Source organism: Crocodylus siamensis, chromosome 1, assembly GCF_052110815.1.
Source record: "Crocodylus siamensis isolate JL-2025a chromosome 1, ASM5211081v1, whole genome shotgun sequence".
NCBI lineage: Eukaryota > Metazoa > Chordata > Crocodylia > Crocodylidae > Crocodylus > Crocodylus siamensis.
In genome coordinates this window covers 603,311-616,587 of record NC_143395.1, presented here as the reverse complement: position 1 = coordinate 616,587, position 13,277 = coordinate 603,311, and the positions used below count along the sequence as shown (strand labels likewise).

Sequence of the window (13,277 nt, the reverse complement as noted above, 5' to 3'; positions counted from 1 at the left end):
GAAGTGGAGCACCTTGCATTTCGCTGTATTGAATGCCTTCAGGTTTTCATCTGCCCACTGTGCAAGCCTACTGAGGTTGGCCTGGATCACCAGCCTGTCCTCAAGTGTGGACACTCTTCCCCAAAGTTTGGTGTCAGCGAACTTGTGGCTATCCCTCGGGATGTTGCCTTCTGTTAGCTTGTCATGGTTTCTTTGATGATTTTTTCCAAAATCTTCCCAGGGATTTGCCTGTCGTTTCCTGGTCTTCTTTCCTCCCTTTCTTGAAGAAAAACCTTGGAGGAGGTGGGTGCTAACTCCTTTTGCACTTCAGTTAAATTGCGGTATCTGACCACCTGTTGGCTTCTCCCTGTCCCTGCCTCCCCCTTTCAGCTGCTTTGTAAAAGGAAAAAAAAATCAACGCTCACCTGCGTTCAGACTGGCGTGAGGTACAGCAACACAGTACCCACCGCTGTGGTGGCCGGTTTTAGTCTAGGCATTAAAAAAATGTCTTTTAAAGAGATGGCCTCGCTTTGCGTCGGCAAGTGTAACGCCCCATCAGCAGACGGGGTGCCATCATGGTGAATATGGCACTGCAGAACTGCTGTTGGGACTCTTCTTCTTTCACGGATGACCAGCCAAGGCACCCACGGGAGCTTTCAGTATGACCCCCGCGTGGGGGAGCCTCGTCCTGTACTGCAAACCCACCCGCATGCCACGGCCCTGCATCTACACGTTGTTCGCGGTGGGGCATCCTTCCCGAGAGCTGGCTGCCTGGGCAGCCTCTCAGTACTCCTCTTCAGGCAAGCCATCACCTCTCGCTAATAAAAATCACTGTTTCCTGCGCTCGCAGCGCTTAGGGTAAGGATGGTCGCTCAGGCACACGCTCTGTATCGGTTAGCCCCCCGATCAGGTTTCCAGGGTTTTCCCACAACTTGCAGCTAGGAACATTTGCCTTTAAAACGAAAGTTGAGAGTCTGATGTGATCCTCCTGCCTCGAGCTCTCCTCCGCCCTCGCTGCCTCTTGCTCCTTCCCATCCCCGGCTGATCCGAACGCCACTGCAGAAGTCTCTTGTCCTCTCGCAGCTCTCCTCCAAGTTCTCCTTAGCATCTTGTCTCTTATTGCTCCTAGACATCTTCCCCGCTGGACAGAGTAAAACACAAACCAGAGCCAAAGCTTAGATGTCCTAGAGCGGATTTGAGAGAAAGAGCCCAGAGAAGAGAGGCGGTAAGCCAGGAATCTCAGAGCGGTGGAAGGGGGAAGAGAAAAACAGGCCTCCTGCCCTGCTGCACGCAGTGAGTTTTTTGTCACTTATTGACAGGGAGCTGCCTGGCGATGGCTGCTGATGGGACCCAGCAGGAAGCAATAGGAGAGGTCTGAATCATCTGCCCAGAAGTAGGACAACTGGACGTAAGCAAGCAGAGGAGGCGAGCGGAAAAGGCAAAGAGGAAGAGGCGACGAGTCTGGTTCTGCATTTCTCTGGGCATCGCCCGCTCTCCAAATTCCTCTGGCCGTGGTTGCAGGATTAGTCACGAGATGGGCGGTTCCAAGCCTCCAGCAAATTTAGCTCCTTGGCACATCCAGCTGTTTTAATGGCACTGTTTGATAATGCGTGTGAAGCCCACCAGGCAGCGGGGCTGCTAATGCTCCCAGCTGAGAGATTTAGGCCTTCCTCTGGAGACAGAGCAGCTTGTGCTCTGAATGCAGATCCTCTGCATCCAGCGCTCACGACCAGGGTGATGCTCATGGTATAGCTGGGATTGTTTCCATGCTGGAACACCCTGGCGGGACATAGGTGGGCTATCTCGTACACCAGTCTAACACTGTTTGCCTTAGTGGAGTTACTCCTCTTTTTCTCCAGTCTAAACGAGATTGGAGTGATGCTGCGTGTTGTACGTGAGGGCGGACCACAACTTCGTTCCGGTTTCGGAGGGGTCGCGGGCCCGACGCTGCCCTTGTCAGCCTGCGTAATGCTTTGGACAGGCACAGAGCAGTTCTTGTTGATAGTGCTTGATACCATTGATCCTCAGACGCCTCTGTATCCTGGCACTGGTGAATAGCCTAGCTCATGGTGGTTACGCCTGGATTCAGGCTCGGCCGGTATCAAGGCCATTAGCTGTTCCAGAATTTCATGCCGTGACTTGTCTAAAGTTGGACGCAGCAAGACCACGGGCAAGAGAAAAAATACAGGGAGCAAATCATTCCCCAAGACCCCTCTGCAGCTGAAATCCCGGTGTCTCTCCTGGACCTGCCACGGGGTTGTTCTGGCCCAGTGTGTGATGGGCAGTCATTTCAAGGGACTGAAATCTAGACGGAGATCTTGCCTGGCCTGTGGTCTGGTCGGGCGTCTGCTGTGGTCAGAGCAGCGGGGAGCGCTGGACCATGTGCTCGCTCTCCCTGCTGATGCAGCGTTTCTGGTGCCGCTCCGGGAGACAGGTGTCATCCCGCCGCCGCGGGCTGTCTCGTGGGTTTGCAGGAAGGCGACTCGCTCCCCAGGTAGCATTTCCTTTCTGCTGCTTTCGCTGGCACAGGCTGCCAGTAAGGATCTGGTTCCTGCGCTGAAAGCCTTTGTTGATGGGCTGGTTCCCCAGTACTGTCCTGATCGTCTCACTGCCAAGGTTACCATCACATCTTGGGAGCTTGGTGGAAGCCCCAAGACTGGGATTGCATGGCTTTTTGCCTTCCTGCATCTCCCGTTCAGCCAGCTGGTCTTCATCATGGTCTTATTCCAGTTGCTAGAGCTTTATATGTTACTCTTTAATCCATATTCGTGTTCAAGCCCCCAGGCAACCCTTGATGGGGCGGTCTGTATGGATGACCTCCGTATACGTACATGTACTATATTGCACACAGGCATGCACGTCTCTGTTCTGATGATTCAGAGCAGGGGTTGGCAACGTTTTTGGATAGAGTGCTAAAAACACCCGCAACCTCAACTTGTAAGATGGCGTGCCAGGGGCGGATGGCGGGGGAGCCACGGGGGACCCGATCCTTGTTGTGGCAGCACAGCCCTGGCCCCTTCTGCGCTGTCTCCCCAAGACGCACATGCCAAGCAAAATGCCTTTGCACACTGCACCTATGCAGGGGGTTGCCTACCTCTGATTTGGAGGATAGTCATCTTTTCTCATCCTTTGAATTTGTGCTGTCCTTCCGTTCGCTGAATGGATGGCAGGGCACTCTGAGTTATCACTGGGACTTTCATCAGAGGTCCTCGTTGCCCATTTAACCCTGTGCCCATTACTTCAGCTGGCACTGCAGTATCCCCCTGTAGTAGGGCTTGCTCCATGGGTACTGATGCACGATGACTGGATTTGAACTACTACTGCAGCAGCCCAGCGCTGCAAGCACAAGCAGTGTCCTCGTTGCCTCCCTTCCTAGACGTTGAGCTGGTTACGTCGGGAGCACGTCTGGCCTTGGGAACAAGGAGCCAAAGCCGGTCCTGACCCTTGGTTCTCTGGCTTCTCGCTGCTGCTCTTCCAGTTGTCCCTCTAGCCACTGGGGTCAGGTTTTTTCGGGGAAAGCAGTGAAGCCGGCCGATGACTCTCGAGTGCCTTCCCCACGTACCAGTCTCTGCATATGACCCTTCAGGACCTCCCGCCTGACCTGGCCAGAGTTGAATGAACTCTTAGGAGAACGCATGCGCTTCCGCCCCAGCTAAATTTGTGCTCGGGGAGCTCCCTGCGTGCTTGTACATTCAGCCAAAATATTTATCCACCCCATAGAGAGAGTGGTGAATTACACGTTGTAATCGCACCAGTGTAATACTAAACTGAGTGTGTAATGTGCTGTAACGGCAGGAGAATTAGTGTTGTTTTCTCGCGCAGAAGTTCTAGCAATTAACCCAGTTTTTCCAGCTATTATCAGGGGAAAAGGGTACACCTCTTGCAGTTGCGCTTCATATCTTATCTCTGCTGTAAACGAGGCCACGTCATGCTGCTGGATCACAGACACCAGCGGATCTGTCAGCAAGATGCATCCTTTCTCTTGCTCGTTTGGTCTCAGCCGGCATAGTCGATACTCTCAAGATGGTCTCTGCCGCCAGTTCTAGCTCAGCGTCAGGCTGAAGGCATCTTGATAATGCTGCTGCCTCCTGACCCCCGCAGAGATTGGGGCCTCGCTGTGCTGTGTGTGAGCAGTGCCTGCTGAAGGACAAACCTGTCTCAGAGGGCTTCCCGGTTATGTGCACAGGGCAGGTGTTGGGCAGGAGCAGGAGCAGAGGGCTATAGGAGTTGCTGAACATCACCCGCAGGTCCCTGGGAGAGCCAGGAGTCGAGCCTGGGGCTGCTGAGTCCCATTGCAGCACGAGAGAGGCTCGCACCAACGTCCTGGCTCGTTGACAGTCCAGAGCTTTACAAATTCAGCATCTGTACCTGTTATCTGCCCGGACCCGCGGGCTGGAGGGGACCTCAGGAATCATCCAGCCCGACCCCTGAATGCATGCGTGGTGTGCTGTGCTTAACCCAGCCATTCCCATCCAAAGCAAAGCCCTGCATCCAAGCATCTTGCAACTTGGCTAGCTTGTGAGCTTCTCTTGAGGCGGCTCTATGGGAGGGGCTGCGGAGCCGAAGCCGGCGGGGCCCTGGTTTCCAGCCGGCGCTCTCTAGAAGCCGCTGTAATAGAAATAACAGACCTTGTTGCCTGGGCCCGTCTGGTGGCATCATTGATTGTCCTACAGGCATGCACCAAGACACCTTAAAATCCCTTGCGTACCCCCGTGATTGAAGTACGGACCCCGCAGAAGTCCTCTCCTCTGGCACCCGGGAACACGCATGCAGGCCCGAGTGCAGGGTCTGGGGTCCCGTCTGGCGTTGCGCGTGGACATGCTGTGGGCCATGCAGCCGCCCTTCTCCTGCTCTGCTGCTTGTGCTGTATCCCAGAGACATCGCTTAACAACGAAGCACGTTCCTTGTACTCATTAAACCAAGTGTCGGCCCATGAAGGGCTGGATCCTGCTCCTGCCGAAATCAGTCGGAGGAGCTGAAATCGCACTGTTATCTGGGTGCCCCCAGCCCTGTGCAGAGAACAGAGCCCCAAGTGGGACAGGAGCATTTGCTGTGCCCCCGCGCGGAGGCTGCACTGCGCTGGCTGTTGCTGGTGGAGGGACCGTACCAGGGCACTCTTGAGAGCACCGAGGAAAGGATAACGCGTAGCAGGGTGGGACGTTACACAAGTTCTGCAGACCTAACCTTGATTTTCCTTTTCCGAGGGGCTGTCTTCACTGCCGTTCAGCTCTTATTGTGTGCAGCTGCTCATCTAACCTTGCTGCTAGCCTTGCTGCTTCCCACCATTTTTAAATGCACATACCGCAGCCTTCAGGGGAGCGTAAGGGTAAAGTTGATCTGACTGCTACCCCTCTGGCCCCAAACAAGAGTTAGGCAGCTCAAAGGGTGCACACATTTGCTAACAAGAGGGATGCTTGCAAAGCACCTTGAGCTCTGGATCAGTTGGGTGGGAAGCACTACATGCATCCTGCCAGGTGCTGTCATAGCAATTCCCAAACCCCAGGGAAGTGCCTGGTGTAAGGAATCCACGTGTCATCTCGCTAGGAGGTCATGGCCTTCAAAATACCTCTCGAACCCACATCCACAGAGGGACGTAGGACCCACGGTGCTGAGCACTGCAGCACGTAACTCGGGCCCTGGCCCCAGAGCGGGGTCCACAGCCTGGAGCTGGGTATCTGGGCCCTGCAAAAGCCAGGAGGCTGAATGAGAGGCACGTGATGTAGCTATCGCCTGCTCTAATATTACCTTGGGCTGGAGCCTAAGATCCTGTAGGTCTGCACAGTCTGCAAAACTCCCCTCTACTTCCACAGCAATCGGGAGCAGAGGAATTGAGCTGAGTTGGCATTTTCTGGGGAGGCAAGGTGGGTTAGTTGATAGGGCGCAGGTGGAGCATTGGCAGGCCCGGATTCCCCACCTGATTCAAACTCCCCAATCATGATGTCAGGCATGTTTTTCCCCTCTCTCCCACGCTTTTTGCCCCTACCTGACCTATCTGAATTAAATTCTTTGGGGTTAGAGGCCTTGTGCTTATGCAGCACCTAGCATAGGTGGGGGGGGGCTCATCTAGGGTACAGGGTGGGCCGGCAGGACCCTGAAAAATAACAGCAGCAGCTTGAACAACCAGTTTTGGGCCTGAGCTGGTCCCAGGGCTCCTTCTGCAGCTCAAGCAGCAGGCGCAACCCCTGAACCGGCCCGCCACCCTTGCCTGCAGTGCCCAGGCTGGGAGGTGCAGCAGAAGGAAGGATGCGTGCGCTTGTACACGCATGCGCTCGAGGAAGCGTGTCGGTGCCCACGCCAGGCCAGACGTCACCTGGTTCGGAGGCTCATGTTCCACCTTGAGCATTTGGGTTCTTCTCCAGCCCCCACACCCCGCCTTCTCTCCTCGCAGCAAACGCGGCTTTTAATGCCTCTCTTCTATTTACGTATAGATAGATAGATAGATAGATATAACTCTCTGCCGGTATTTATGAGCAAACCTATCATAAGCCAGTTGGCTTGTTTGGGGAAAACAGCTGGTATAGGAAGTAGATTTGAATTTCTAATGAGTTCTTAATGTGCAAAACAAACTAAAGTGGTCTTAATACTGAAAGAAGATATTTAAATTAGCGTAAAATGCCTAAACTGCGTCCTCCTAAACGTAAGCATGCAGGGGGCTGTCAAGCTGCCTTTGACCTCCTGATAGATGTACTTTATATAAATGTATGCACCCGGATGGCGGCAATAAACTGACTCCACTAATTTGAAATGGTGACCCCATCCCGTTCTAAATTAAGAATAATTCCAGGCTGACTGAGTTGTCGAAACACACACATTTTTGTCATCTTTCAACCCAAGAATTAAATAACGCCCTGTTCCACACTTTTCTGGTCCTGCTGTGATAAATACCTGCGTTTCCTCTAGCACCTTTGCAAGGAAGTTGAAGTTCCTCAGGAGCGCCTGCCTCCCTGGCTATGGCAAAGTCACCACCAAGGTCAGGTAGACGCAGGAGCGTTTTGCCTAGATGTTGTAACGAACTTCAGGCCAGTGGTCGGGTACTTTGAGGGAAAGCGCAGCCCATCCCACCCCACGTCACTTCTGGAATTGCCTGGATCCGGTGATCTAGAGCAGTGGTCTCCAGACTTTTTTGATCGTGCACCCCTATCAGTAAAACATTTTTGAGCACTCACCCCCAATATATGTATATTTATAGAAATAGAAATAGAAGTTCTAGTATTTTCTTCCTGCACCCCAGTGGATCGTCTTGCGCACCCCCCCGGGGTGCGTGCACCCCTCTTTGGAGACCACTGATCTAGAGGACACACTGCAAAGCTCATCTCCCCCTCTCCCTCCATCCCTGAACATGACAGTGGAGTAAAATTGAAATGACAGGAGTGGGGAGTTGTTCAAGGGATGGAGCGGGTCTGGCGGGTTTTGCTCCACTGCGGCACTTGCAGTGCATCTGTTCCAGCAGTGCTGCGTGACTGTCCTGTGACTATTCGAAGCACCTGGAGCAGCCCCGTGGAAGCTGTGCAGACCTAGCCCAGCCCTTACCAGGTACTCGTAGAAGAGCTCAGCCCTGAGCCACTTCCTCCCAGGGTTGTGGACCCCTTCTCTTTTCCTTTAGAGCCAGAGCAGATTATAAAAGCGAAGCTGCCGTCCCTGCATGGCGGCCGCTCCCAAATCGCAAGCGGATGATGTTCAGCAAATTCTCGTGTCAGGCCGGGCGACATCAGCAGCGTTCAGAGAAGACCGTTCAGATCTCAGTGCTGCAAGCTGCAGAGCACTCTCCGTTCCCGGGGAAGTGACCGGGGGTTGAAGGCCGTCATCGGTTTGCAGGGAAGGGCCGGCGACACTTGCAGGGTGAGGGTCCCGAGAGACCGAAAGCAGCCGAAAGGGAAGTTATACCGGCTGCATGGCGCAGTTTAGAGCAACCGTACGTGCAAGGAGCTTTGTCGCCATTAACGCCGAGCTTGAAATTCCTATTGGAGGCATCTCATCTCGCTTTCACTCGCAGTGATGGTACTGGCAGTCCCTTCTGTTCATTTGTGCAGCTACTTTCACGGTGTCACTTACTGCTTTGATTATTTCTGTTCCTTTGAGTCAGGGAAGGGAACTGTGTTCTGCACAGGCATCTTCTGGGGAAAGGCTGGAAGCATCTCTAAGACAGGGCATCTTAGCAGGAAACACTTGGGTTGACACGCCATGTTGCTGACCATTAATCCAGAGCATTGCAGTGCCCCAGAAAATTAAAATAGTGGTCAGGTGTAAGACGACTCCTTTGGAAAGCCAACCTGGGACTGATGGCATCTCATTTTAATGGTGTGGAAGGGTTGAGGGGCGGCATGTGGAGTGAGTCGAGTCCCGCTTTGGTTCTTTACAACTTCAAAGGATTGGTGGAGGCGTGTGGTTGGTTTTTTTCTTGCGTACAAGTTAGTTTCCCTGGTAGGCTTGTGCATGATGCGTTTTAGGAGGGAAGTCTTGTAAACCACCTGACATCCTGCAGGTGCTGCACATGCCCAAACCAGTGTCCAACCATGGCCCTACTTAATTCACTAATTTGAAAGATGAGTCCTGGAGAGTTAGGGCAAAATCGTAGTGAAGTGCTGGGGACACTTCTCTTCCTAACCGTGATAGTACTTTTTGGAGACCACTTAGCACATGCTGCTGCTTTGCATGCCCTGAAGCATGTTTGAGAGAAGCAGCTGGATTTGATGCTTATCTGGTTGCATGTATAGGGGGTTTTTTTTGTGCAGTTCGCCATATCTGCTGGTGCTTTGTTTCAGGTGTCCTTCACCATAGCTCATGGTCGTGACCTCGTACTCTGCAAGACAGCTCATCACACACCACTGGTTTGCAGCAACATCTGGTAAGAGCAACAAACTTTTGCCAGCCACATTTCCCCTGGGAACGGTTTACTGACCACGTATTGAAGTGACGCTCTCTGTAACAGTGGTGGCCTCTTCGGAGCAACGTAGCACCAAGACACTGACACGCTGCTAACGTGCTGACTGTAGGAAGACTCATTTGCATTGCAGCAGGGGCTCGGTGGGGCCCCGCTGCGCCAGGTGCATGCTGGCCTGACTCTGAAACGTGACCCCGTGGATTGAGGCCAGGAGCCTCCGTGGCCTTGCAAAGGAAGAGAAGTTGCAGGGCAGTGGCACTGATGAGTGCAGGAAGCTGCATGACGGAGGGGAGCGCTGAAGGGAGGTTTGGAGAGGCACCTCCTCACTGCGTGGTTCTGGATGAGTCCCCGTCGTGACCCAGCTCATCCTGTCCCACAGGTGGAAGACTTGCCTACACGGTGCTGAGCAAATTAATATTTCGCCCTGTTGTCTGTACCCCCCTTTGGCGTTTGAAAGACCCCTTTGGGCTGGCGGGGGCTGTTGCATTGAGTCCGGGTTGCAAAGAAAACGGCGTGTCCAGATTCATTATATCCTCACACTTCTGATCGGCTGCTTCTGTTCGGCAGTGGGTTCCCCGGAGCGCATCTTTAACATCAGGCCTTTGGGTCTGGTATCTCTTTCTCTTTGCATTGCAGTATTTTGTACCAAAGAAGATTGTGTGTGTGTTCCTGTTGTGTCCTTGCTGAATTTCTCTTTGAACTTGCAGTCAGGTTTTGTTACAGTTCTTTGGGGAATTCATTCTCCCCTGGCTTATTTTTCTGTCACCTTCTACAGCACTTTCTGGACTCATTGAGATGGAGGGGCCTGCGAGGCAAGACTTAAGGGGAGAGGCTGAAAGAATGGGGACGATTTAGTCTGGAGAAGAGAAGGCTGAGGGTGGGATGAGATAACAGTCTTCAAATACCTGACGGGTGATTACAGAGAGGATGGAGAGGGGCTTTCCTTTGCAGCCACAGGGGACGGGATTAGGAGCAGTGGCCTCAAGGTGCAGCAAAGAAAACGTAGGTTGGAGGTGAGGAGGAGCTGTCTGACTCTGAGGGTGGTCAAGCACTGGAACAGGCTGCCCGGAGAATTTGTGGCATCTCCATCCTTGGAAGATTTCAAGAGCAGGGTGGACAGACGCTCATCGGGGCTGTTTAGTCAGGGTTGCCCCTGCCTTGAGCAGGGGGCTGGACTAGACGACCTTGCGAGGTCCCTTCCAGCCTTACATCCCAGTGATCCTAATCCACCATGCTTTCCAAAGCAGATGGCATTGCTGATGACAGAGGATCACTGAGCAGGTTCAGGGTGGGCAATAGACCTCTCGGCATTGTAGGAATGGCACAGCATAACTTTCAGAGCTCGGAGCCACAGGTAGTAATAGAGTTGATCCTTGGGAGATGCATCTCTTTTGAATATTACTGAACCCCCCCTCCTTGGTGGCTGGCCTGTAGAGTCTGCATTGAGCTAAAGGAGTTACTCCTGTGTCATTCTCATGCCATTCGTGCTGGAGGTCACCGTTTCAGTCCCCATGGACTACCCTTGATCACAGAAAGTTAAGGCTGGAAGGGCCTTCAGGAGATCACAGCTAGTCCAACCTCCTGCTCAAAGCAGGACCATCCCCACTGGTCATCAGCTGGCATTTGTTGTACAGCTTGTCATGTTCTGAGTCATGAGCTCTCATTCCCAATGAGCAGTCATGGTCATCTGAGCCAGCATTGCTGCATGTTTTACCAAATATTAGACTTCCCGCCCTTGCAAAAGTAGGGCGGCTCAATGCCAGAGCTTACCCCTTGAGCCTGAGTTAGTTCCCGTGAAGGATGAGAGAGTTCGGGAAACAAAAACTCATGAACGTCCACGTGGCAGATGCCACCTTGAGGTGGCAGAGAGGCCGCGTTCCTCCTGGCACGAAGAACAGTTGTTGTACAACACTCGTTAGAGAGATGACAGCATTTTAATGGCAGCCTGAGGCTGCAGCTCCTTGAGAGTGAATCACTCCGTGATGCACGTGGTTGGGCATTTCTAAGGTGTTCGTCATGGTGGTGTGCGAGCGCCTACACAACCCTCCTGAGCCGTGAGTGAGCACCTACACAACCCGCCCGAGCTCATCTGGGCTCCTGTCTTTCAACACTGTAAACACAGGTTGCAGCTCATAGCTTGTGTGCTAATGACGGCGCTCTGCACGTCCACGGCGCCTTCCAGAAGAGGATTCAAAGTGCTTTGTAAATATTAGTCAATTAAGCCTCCTGGTGCTCCTGGATGGTGGAGTGGGTTCCCAGCTGTCAAAATCATTCCTGGAAGAGAAAGGCAGGCACTGGGATCTTTTATTCGTTCACTGAAGGTCTGTTAACTTAGCTGTGGCCATTTTAACAGGTTTTATTCTTTTGTTCAGCACTTTTCCCTTCTGTATTTTCTGCCCCTGTGTGTGTGGGTGGGTGGGTGTGCGTGCGTGCATGCACATGCACGTGTGTTGGGGGATGGCTTCCTGATGTACGGTGAGCTCGTGGCTCTTAGACGGCCTCTGGTGCCTGCTCCGAACCCCCTTTCTTTCTGGCTACTGGTTTTTTCCCTGCTCCCAGCTGGGCACAGGTGTGGTCCGGTTTTCCACCCTCGCTGGGGTTTGCTGGTAGCACAAGTGAAAGGAACAGCAGCACAACATCATTTTCAGCAGAACTGGACTCATTCCTAAGGCTGTCGGGAGTCTCCCTACAGATCTCATGCCTTTGGTGGTTTGCACTTGGCAAATTCGAGTTCCTGCATCTTCATCCCAGAGGGGCCTGCCCCTAATCCAGCCGTGACTTCAATGCAAAAGTGGACCAGTCACCTCCACGCAAAGGGACAGCCTTACTGTGGGGTTCAGGCTGTAGACCCCAGACTCGTGTGCATACTGCCTTAAGAGGTGCTTCCAGATGGCCTTTTCCATAAGTTAGCAGAGGTATTCCCCTCCTCCTTGTGGATCCCTACCCCCTGTGCCAGCCTTTCCCGAAGTAACGCATAAGGTGCTTACCTGGGTTTGTGCACTTAATTGCGAGGCACAAGACTGCACTCCCTGCCCAGGTCTTTTTTTTATAAATCTGTCCCTTGCCTGCACCAGGCACCAGTTCTGCATGTCCAGAACAGGGAATTATTTTGTCATCTTCCAGAGTCAGCGTCTGCCTCCCACCAGGCGCTTGTACCCTGGCTAGCGCCAAGGGGGCACAGTCTTGGAAGAAAGAGTTCTGCTCTTCCATTAGGATCCCTGGTGGCTGTCCAGCTGGGGGCCTTTTACAGTGTCCTCATCATGCCCATTAGCCAAAGCAGGCGGAAACGGGTGAGATTCTTCCTACTGACTTGAGGAGGATCTAGGCGGGAACCTTGACCCCTCCTTGCCCATCCAAAAATGGGTGCTAGTACTCCCTTTGTGCACCTGCCATTTAGATTTTAAGTTCTTTGGGGCAAAGGCTGTCCTTACACACAGCACCCAGTGCAGTGGGGCCCTCTGCATGGGGCAGTATTTATTTGATGTATATGCTGCGCTTTCCAGCAGAGGCTCGGGGCAGGCTACCGGTGGAGAGCAGCATGACCTATAACACAGGAGAAGTCCTTACAGAACCGGAGAGAACCATACAAGAGAAACCCATAAAGCAGTTTTCCAGCTTAGCTCTGTGGGCCAAATGCCTGCCCAAGGAAGGCCTTAGTGCTTCCAAAAAGTGGCCAGGCTCGGGCTCCGGCATGTCTCAGCGGGAGGGAGGGACGGCTGCTGGGAATGACCAAGGGGACATGGTGCGTTGATGGTAGGCGCAGGACGTTGCTCCCGGCTGACCTTAGGGATCACAGTGGGACATAAGGGAGAAGGCAGTCCCTTAGGTATGTAGGACCCAGACTATTTAGGGCTTTACAAATCAAAACCAGCACCTTGAATTGCATGCTGAAAGCTATTGGGAGTAATAGTAATAATGGGAGGCTGAAAGGAAGAGAAGTCGGTGATTTGGCCCAGGGGACGGGAGGATATTTTTAAGGCTTCTCTAGGCAAGACTTGTGAGATGAGGCCAAAGCAAGCCATGATATATTCCAGCCCATTTAAAGCAGGTGCGTTCAGCTTTTCAGTCCAATGTCTCCTCTGTCTACCTTTCCCCAAAGAAAACTAAACACAATTAGCTTGCTCACATGTCGCAGGCTTGGCGGGATATGTTTCGGGATAGAAGTGGCACCGTTGAGCTCTTCTTCAGCCCTGCAAAAATAGCTAGACTCTCCGAAGGAAGGGGAAGCTGGTTTGAATCTTTTGCTGCTGGTTTTTCCCATTAGCACAGGGAGATGCTTCTGCTGCCACCCCCTCCCAGGTCTTTGCCATGCAAACTGTTCTTTTAGGTACGGCTGGATGTAGCGGGGCCAAAGGCTCCAGCTGTCAGCATCTGCCTAACGCTCATCCTGCACAGACAGCCTGCAGTCCAGGTGTTA

At 53.0% G+C, this 13,277-nt stretch overlaps 1 protein-coding gene across 21 annotated transcripts in view; it reads left to right on the top strand.

The window, feature by feature from the left end:
* Positions 1 to 13,277, top strand: part of NCOA1 (nuclear receptor coactivator 1) — a 277,952-nt gene that overhangs the window by 152,827 nt on the left and 111,848 nt on the right. For 2 of the 21 annotated variants that reach the window (XM_090022811.1, XM_090022722.1), the window contains one exon: positions 8,742 to 8,824. The exons of the other annotated variants lie outside the window; for them this stretch is intronic. The gene's annotated coding sequence lies outside the window, so the exon portion shown is untranslated. The remainder of the gene's footprint in view (positions 1 to 8,741; positions 8,825 to 13,277) is intronic. 21 annotated transcript variants of the gene reach the window in all.